This window comes from Dermacentor variabilis, chromosome 5, assembly GCF_050947875.1.
Source record: "Dermacentor variabilis isolate Ectoservices chromosome 5, ASM5094787v1, whole genome shotgun sequence".
NCBI lineage: Eukaryota > Metazoa > Arthropoda > Arachnida > Ixodida > Ixodidae > Dermacentor > Dermacentor variabilis.
Window position 1 is genome coordinate 206561642 of NC_134572.1, and position 7922 is coordinate 206569563.

The window sequence follows — 7922 nt, forward strand, 5'->3', positions numbered from 1 at the left end:
GTGGGCTGAAACAGTCACTGCCGCGTCGCCAATACTGGTAAGTTCAGAGAGCTTATCTGCTTGATCTTTGTTATTCAGTTCTAGGAGGAGGTCCCCGCTAGACATTTTGGATGCTTTGTATGTTGGACCGATTTTGTCTTTCAGACACTTCGCTACCAGAAATGGAGCGACTTTCCTTACCGATATGTTGCTTTCACTATGCACTACATAGTACTCTGGAAATTTTGGGGCGCTGCTTTGAAAGGAAAATTGAAATGGTACTTCTTGCGGCATCTCTTCAGACGCCGATCATAAACAACAGAGGCTTGCGCTGCCATAGGAAAATGTGTATGTTCGGCAACAGCGCCGTCCGCCCACCACGGAGCCCAATGAGGGGACGCGGCACAGCTTGTGTACAAGCCTGCACGACGTCAGCCGTACGCCATCACTATAACCCAATATGGTGTATCCAAGGTAGGATATCCACACAAGGTTAACCCTTGGAACCGTGGAGAAAGGAAGTAAATGGAAGAGAGAAGAAGACAGGAAAGATATAAAGTGAGAGATAAAGACGAAGGTTTGAGAAGAAAGAGACAGGAAAAGGCGAATACCGATATCCCCCGGATGGGTCAGTCCGGGGGTGCCGTCTACGTGAAGCAGAGGCAAAAGAGGTGTGTTGCCTCCGCCGGGGGGCCTTAAAGGACCGAACACCCGACATCAGCTCAACCTCCAGGATCCCCCTTTCCCCGGACACGGCTGAGCCGCGCACGGCTACACGCGGGAGGGTCCAACCCTCGTGTGCTCGGGTACGTGGTGTCGCAACACACCAAAGGCCTGCTTACGCAGACTCTGCCAAACCACAAGTTATGCATGCACACGCAGCTTTTGGCAGAGCGCGCACGTGGATTTCTGCCAAGCGACGGGCCAAGCACGCCCATGGTGCTCTTTTCAGCGCAGGCGCATCGATTTGTGGTAAACCACTTATTAAGTATGCACATGCATCTTTTGGTAGACGCGCACGTTGATTTCTGCCAAACCACACGCTAAGCATGCACATGCTGCTTTTGGCTGAGCGCGCACGTGGATTTCTACCAAACCACGTTCTAAGGCACGCCCATGCTGCTCTTTTCAGCACACGCGTTTCGATTTGTGGTAAACAACTTGTTAAGCATGCACATGCATCTTTTGGTAGACGCGCACGTTGTTTTCTGCAAAACCGCAAGTTAGCCATGCACATGCTGCTTTGGGCAGAGTGCGCATGTGGATTTTTACCAAACCACATGCTAAGCACGCCCATGCTGTTCTTTTCAGCACACGCGCATGGATTTGTGCAAACCACCTGTTAAGCTTGCACATGCATCTTTCCGTAGACGCGCACGTTGTTTTCTGGCAGACCACAAGATAAGCATGCACATGTAGCTTTTGCCACAGCGCGCACGTTGATTTCTAACAAACCACGTGCTAAGCATGCTCATGCTGCTTTTTTCAGCACACGCGCATGAATTTCTGCCAAACCACTTGTTAAGCATGCACAGGCATCTTTCGGTAGATGCGCACGTTGTTTTCTGCCAAACCACAAGCTAAACATGCACATGCAGCTTTTGGCAGAGCGCGCACGTGAATTTCTGGCAAACCACGTGCTATGCACGCCCATGCTGCTCATTTCAACGCAGGCGCATAGATTTGCGCCAAAGCACTTGTTAAGCAGGCACATGCATCTTTTGGTAGACGCGCACGTTGTTTTCTGCCAAACCACAAGCTAAGCATGCACATGCAGCGTTTGGCAGAGCGCGCACGTTGTTTTCTGCCAAACCGCAAGTTAAGCATGCGCAGGCTGCTTTTGGCGGAGCGCCACAATGGATTTCTACCAAACCATTTGCTAAGCACGCCCATGCTGCTCTTTTCAGCAAACGCGCATGGATTTGTGCCAAACCGCTTGCTAAGCAAGCACATGCATCTTTCCGTAGAGGCGCAAGTTGTTTTCTGCCAAACGACAACCTAAGCATGCACATGCAGCTTTTGGCAAATCGCGCACGTGGATTTCTGCCAAACGACATGCAAACGACGCCCATGCTGCTCTTTTCATCACACGCGCATGGATTTGCGTCAAACCGCCGGTTAAGCATGCACATGCATCTTTTGCTAGACACGGGCACGTTAATTTCTGCCAAACCACAAGCTAAGCATGAATATGCTGCTTTTGGCTGAGCGCGCACGTGGATTTCTAACAAACACGTGCTAAGCACGCCCATGCCGCTCTTTTCAGCACACGCGCACCTATTTGTGCCAAAGCACTTCTTAAGCATGCCCATGCATCTTTCGGTTGATGCGCACGTTGTTTTCTGCCGAACCACAAGCTAAGCATGCACATGCAGCTTTTGGCAGAGCGCGCATGTGGATTTCTGCGAAACGACCTGCCAAGCACGACCATGCTCCTCTTTCCTGCAGACGCGCATCGATTTGGGTACACCACATGTTAAACATGCACATGCATTTTTTGGTAGACGCGCACGTTGTTTTCTGCCAAATCACAAGTTAAGCATGCACATGCTGCTTTTGCAGAGCGCGCACGTGGATTTCTACCAAACCACGTGCTATGCACGCCCATGCTGGTCTTTTCAGCACACGCGCATGGATTTGTGCCAAACCACTTGTTAAGCAAGCACATGCATCTTTCCGTAGAGGCGCAAGTTGTTTTCTGCCAAACTACAAGCTAAGCATGCACATGCAGCTTTTGGCAAAGCGCGCACGTGGATTTCTGCCAAACGACATGCCAAGCACGCCGATGCTTCTCTTTTCAGCGCAGGCGCATCGATTTGTGCATAACCACTTATTAAGAATGCATATGCATCTTTTGGCAGACGCGCACGTTGATTTCTGCCAAACCACAAGCTAAGCATGCACATGCTGCTTTTGGCTGAGCGTGCACATGGATTTCGACCAAACCACGTTCTAAGGCACGCCCGTGCTGCTCTTTTCTGCACACGAGCATCGATTTGTGCCAAAGCACTTAAGCATGCATATGCATCTTTCGGTTGATGCGCACGTTGTTTTCTGCCGAACAGCAAGCTAAGCATGCACATGCAGCTTTTGGCAGAGCGCGCATGTGGATTTCTGCGAAACGACCTGCCAAGCACGCCCATGCTCCTCTTTCCTGCAGACGCGCATCGATTTGTGGTACACCACATGTTAAGCATGCACATGCATTTTTTGGTAAACGCGCACGTTGTTTTCTGCCAAATCGCAAGTTAAGCATGCACATGCTGCTTTTGTCAGAGCGCGCACGTGGATTTCTACCAAACCACGTGCTAAGCACGCCCATGCTGCTCTTTTCAGCACACGCACATGGATTTGTGCCAAACCGCTTGTTAAGCAAGCACATGCATCTTTCCGTAGAGGCGCAAGTTGTTTTCTGCCAAACTACAAGCTAAGCATGCACCTGCAGCTTTTGGCAAAGCGCGCACGTGGATTTCTGCCAAACGACATTCCACGCACACCCATGCTGCTCTTTTCAGCACACGCACATGGATTTTTGCCAAAGCACTTGTTAAGTAAGGAAATGCATCTTTCCGTTGAAGCGCACGTTGTTTTCTGCCAAACCCCAAGTTATACGTGCACATGCTGCTTTTGGCACAGCGCACATGTGGATTTCTACCAAATCAAGTGCTAAGCACGCCCATGCTGCTCTTTCCATTGCACGCGCATGGATTTGCGCCACACCACTGGTTAAGCATGCACATGGATCTGTTGGTGGACGCGCACGTTGTTTTATGCCAAACCACAAGCTAAGCTTGCACATGCAGCTTTTGGCAGAGCACGCACGTGGATTTCTGCCTAACAACGTGCCAAGCACGCCCAAGATGCTCTTTTCAGCACACGCGTTTCGATTTGTGGTAAACAACTTGTTAAGCATGCACATGCATCTTTTGATAGACGCGCACGTTGTTTTCTGCAAAACCGCAAGTTAGCCATACACATGCTGCTTTTGGTAGAGCGCGCACGTGGATTTCTACCAAACCACGTGCTAAGCACGCCCATGCTGCTCTTTTCAGCACACGCGCATGGATTTGTGCCAAACCACTTGTTAAGCACGCACATGCATCTTTCGGTAGACGCGCACGTTGTTTCCTGCCAAACCACAAGCTAAGCATGCATATGCTGCTTGTGACAGAGCGCGCACGTGGATTTCTGCTAAACAACATGCCAAGCAAGCCCATGCTCCTCTTTGCAGCAGACGCGCATCGATTTGTGGTAAACCACTTGTTAAGCATGCACATGCATCTTTGGGTAGACGCGCACGTTTTCTGTCAAATCACAAGTTAAGCATGCACATGCTGCTTTTGGCAAAGCGCGCACGTGGATTTCTGCCAAACGACATGCCGAGCACGCATATGCTTCTCTTTTCAGCACAGGCTCATGGATCTTTGCCAAGCCCGCAGGGGCGTCTGCGCAAGCAGGCGTTTGGTGTGTTGCGACACCACGGACCCGAGCACACGAGGGTTGGACCCTCCCGCGTGTAGCCGTGCGCGGCTTAGCCGTGTCCGGGGAAAGGGGAATCCTGGGGGTTGAGCCAATGCCGGGTGCGCTGACCTTTAAGGCCCCCCGGCGGAGGCAACACGCCTCTTTGGCCTCTGCTTCACGCAGACGGCACCCCCGGACGGACCCACGCGGGGGAAATCGGTAGTCGCCTTTTCCTGTCTCTCTCTTCTCAAACCTTCGTCTTTATCTCTCACTTTACATCTTTCCTGTCTTCTTCTCTCTTCTATTTACTTCCGTCTTCTTGGCGGCAAGGGTTAACCCTGTGTGGCTATCCAATCTTGGGTACACCATATTTGGTTATAGTGGCGGCGAACGGCTGGCGTCGTGCAGACTTGCATGCAAGCTCTGCAGCGTCCCCTCGTTGGGCTCCGTGGTGGGTGGTCGGCGCTGTTGCCAAATTTTTATACATTTTCATGGAAACTTCTTTCCCCAAACTTGCTGATCGCCCTCAGAAACGAGGGCGCACCGAAGATGTCTTTAAGTTTTTTGGCAATCGTACACAGAACTTTCCCCGCTTTCATGTCATCCACTCTGATAAGCCTGAGAAGACAGTAAGAATGATCTCGCCTTTCGTTGTCTCGAAAACTCTGACGGAAGTATTCGGTCCTGGATACGAAGCATTGAAAATGGCTAGCGGTGATCTTCTCCTAGAGCTCCGCGATGAGAAACAATATGAAAAACTGTCCAAACTTGTATCTTTTGGGGGTGTTCCACTCACAGTGACCCCACACCGTACCATGAATACTACCCGTGGCGTTGTATCCGATGCTGATCTGCTAGAATTGTCTGAAGCTGAACTACTAGAGGGTAGGAACGATCAGAACGTGATCAATGTTAAGAGAATTAAAATAAGACGTGACGGAAAAGAAATCAACACCATGCACCTAATACTTACATTTGGCTCAAGCAACCTACCCGACGCTATCGAGACAGGGTATGTGAAAATCCGAGTGAGACCGTACATTCCAAATCCCCTACGATGCTTTAAGTGCCAGCGATTCGGCCACAGCTCACAGAACTGCCGAGGCCACCAGACATGTGCAAAATGTAGTTCCCGTGACCATGCCTCTGAAACGTGCGAAAACGCTCCACACTGCGTGAACTGTGATGGCGAGCATGCCGCATACTCGCGGTCATGCTCGTCTTGGAAGAAAGAAAAAGAAATAGTCACTATCTAAGTAAAAGAAAACATATCATTCAAAGAGGCACGCAGGCGGGTTACATACCTTCCTAAGGCTAGTTTTGCCGAAGTGGCGGGTCAGGGGGCAGCGCTACAACGGTCTCCGGCGGCTGTCCGAACAACACCCAGTGAGGCGGCAGTGACGCCATCCGCCCCCCCGGCGGCCGCAGCTGACGCTGCTACGCCGACACAGCAGTCGGGGCCATCGACCTCGAAGGTGGGCGCAGCCGAGGCTGCCCCAACCTCCCCGGTCCCTTCCAGCGCTGGCAACAGCCGGCGCCGCCAAATCCCTCAGGGAGCCCCATCGACCTCCGGGCTGGTGGGCGCAGTTGTCTTGCCCTCCAAGGTGGGACCCTCGCTGGTAACTTCTCGCTCGCAAGAGCACGTGTCCGGCGCCTCACTAGAGGCAATGGACACTACACCTACCCTCAAGGAGCAACAAGCGCCTAAGGAGCGGCGAGGCTCCCTCGAGCGCTTCAGAAAAAGGAAAACCCCGTTTACAGGGCCTCGAAAGAGCTCTGTAATCTAAGGCATAACTTCTATTTCCGTAGACACAGCACCAAATTAACTTCATTATGGACACGCTAATTATGCAGTGGAACGTCAGAAGTCTCCTCAGAAACCTTGATGATGTTCAAGAACTTCTCTACGAACTCACTCCAAAAGTGCTGTGTGTACAGGAAACCCATCTTAAATCTAAACACACTAACTTTCTTCGTCATTATGTTATTTTTCGTAAAGATCGTGATGATGCCATCGCATCATCTGGCGGTGTAGCCATTATAATCGACAAAGGTATAGCGTGGCAACATCTACAACTACAAACGCCCCTAGAGGCAGTGGCCGTTCGAGCCATACTTCTAAACAAACCTATTACCGTCTGCTCTCTGTATATACCTCCGCATTATCAGCTCCATAAACATGAATTCCATAAATTAATAGATCAATTACCCCAACCCTATTTGGTTCTAGGAGATTTAAATGCACACACCAACCTATGGGGCGACTCTCATTGCGATGTGCGAGGTCGACTGATTGAACAGTTTCTCTTTTCATCTGGTGCATGCCTTTTGAATATTAAGGCACCTACATATTATAATACTGCACATAAAACCTATTCCTCTATAGACCTCAGTATTGCATCTCCCACCCTTTTACGTGATCTTGAATGGAATGTTATTGGAAATCCATACGGTAGCGACCATTTCCCGATAATTCTATCTACACCGAAGATGAATGAATGTCCCCCACAGTTTCCTCGGTGGAAAACTGATTCAGCTGACTGGGAACAGCTCTCAAAAATTACTCTCATATCGTGGACTGACATCTGTGCTCTAAGCCTAGAATCTGCGGTTGGATACTTCACCTTTTTTCTGATTGATGCCGCAACCAAATGTATCCCAGAAACAAAGGGATCATCTAACAAGCGCCGTGTTCCGTTGTGGAACGAGGAGTGTCGTAACGCGCGTAAAAAGCAGAACAAAGCATGGGGGTTGCTCCGCGATTCTCCAACTGCAGAAAACCTTGTTAATTTCTAGCATGTCAAATCTCAGGGAAGGAGAACGCGCCGACAAGCTAGAAGAGAGTGTTGGCAAAAATATATATCAGGAATTAACTCTCACACGGATGAGACAAAAGTCTGGAATAGAGTGCACAGAATCAAAGGCCGACAACCTTACTCGCTACCCTTAGTAAATACACAGGGAGATATTATGGAAGACCAGGCGAACTATCTAGGCACACATTTTGAACGCATATCCAGTTCGTCACACTATTCTGACACATTTCAAAGACATAAAACACGAATAGAACGGCAGCCATTAGTACGAAAAACTGCAAAATGTGAGGTATATAATAGACCATTTGGCATAGCAGAACTTCAAGCAGCACTAAACGGCTGCAACAAATCTGCCCCAGGCTCTGACCGCATAATATATGAAATGTTAAAACACTTGCCATCTGAAACACTAAAAACTCTTCTTTTTCTTTACAATGGTATATGGTCTTCTGGCCAGATTCCCTCTGTCTGGAAAGAGGCCATTGTAATTCCCATTTTGAAACAGGGTAAGGACCCTTCCTTGGCAAACAGTTATAGACCGATAGCGTTGACAAGCTGCCTATGCAAACTCTTTGAAAAGATGGTGAATAAACGCTTGCTCTACTATCTTGAAACCAACAAAATATTAGACCCATACCAATGCGGTTTCAGGGAAGGCAGGTCGAC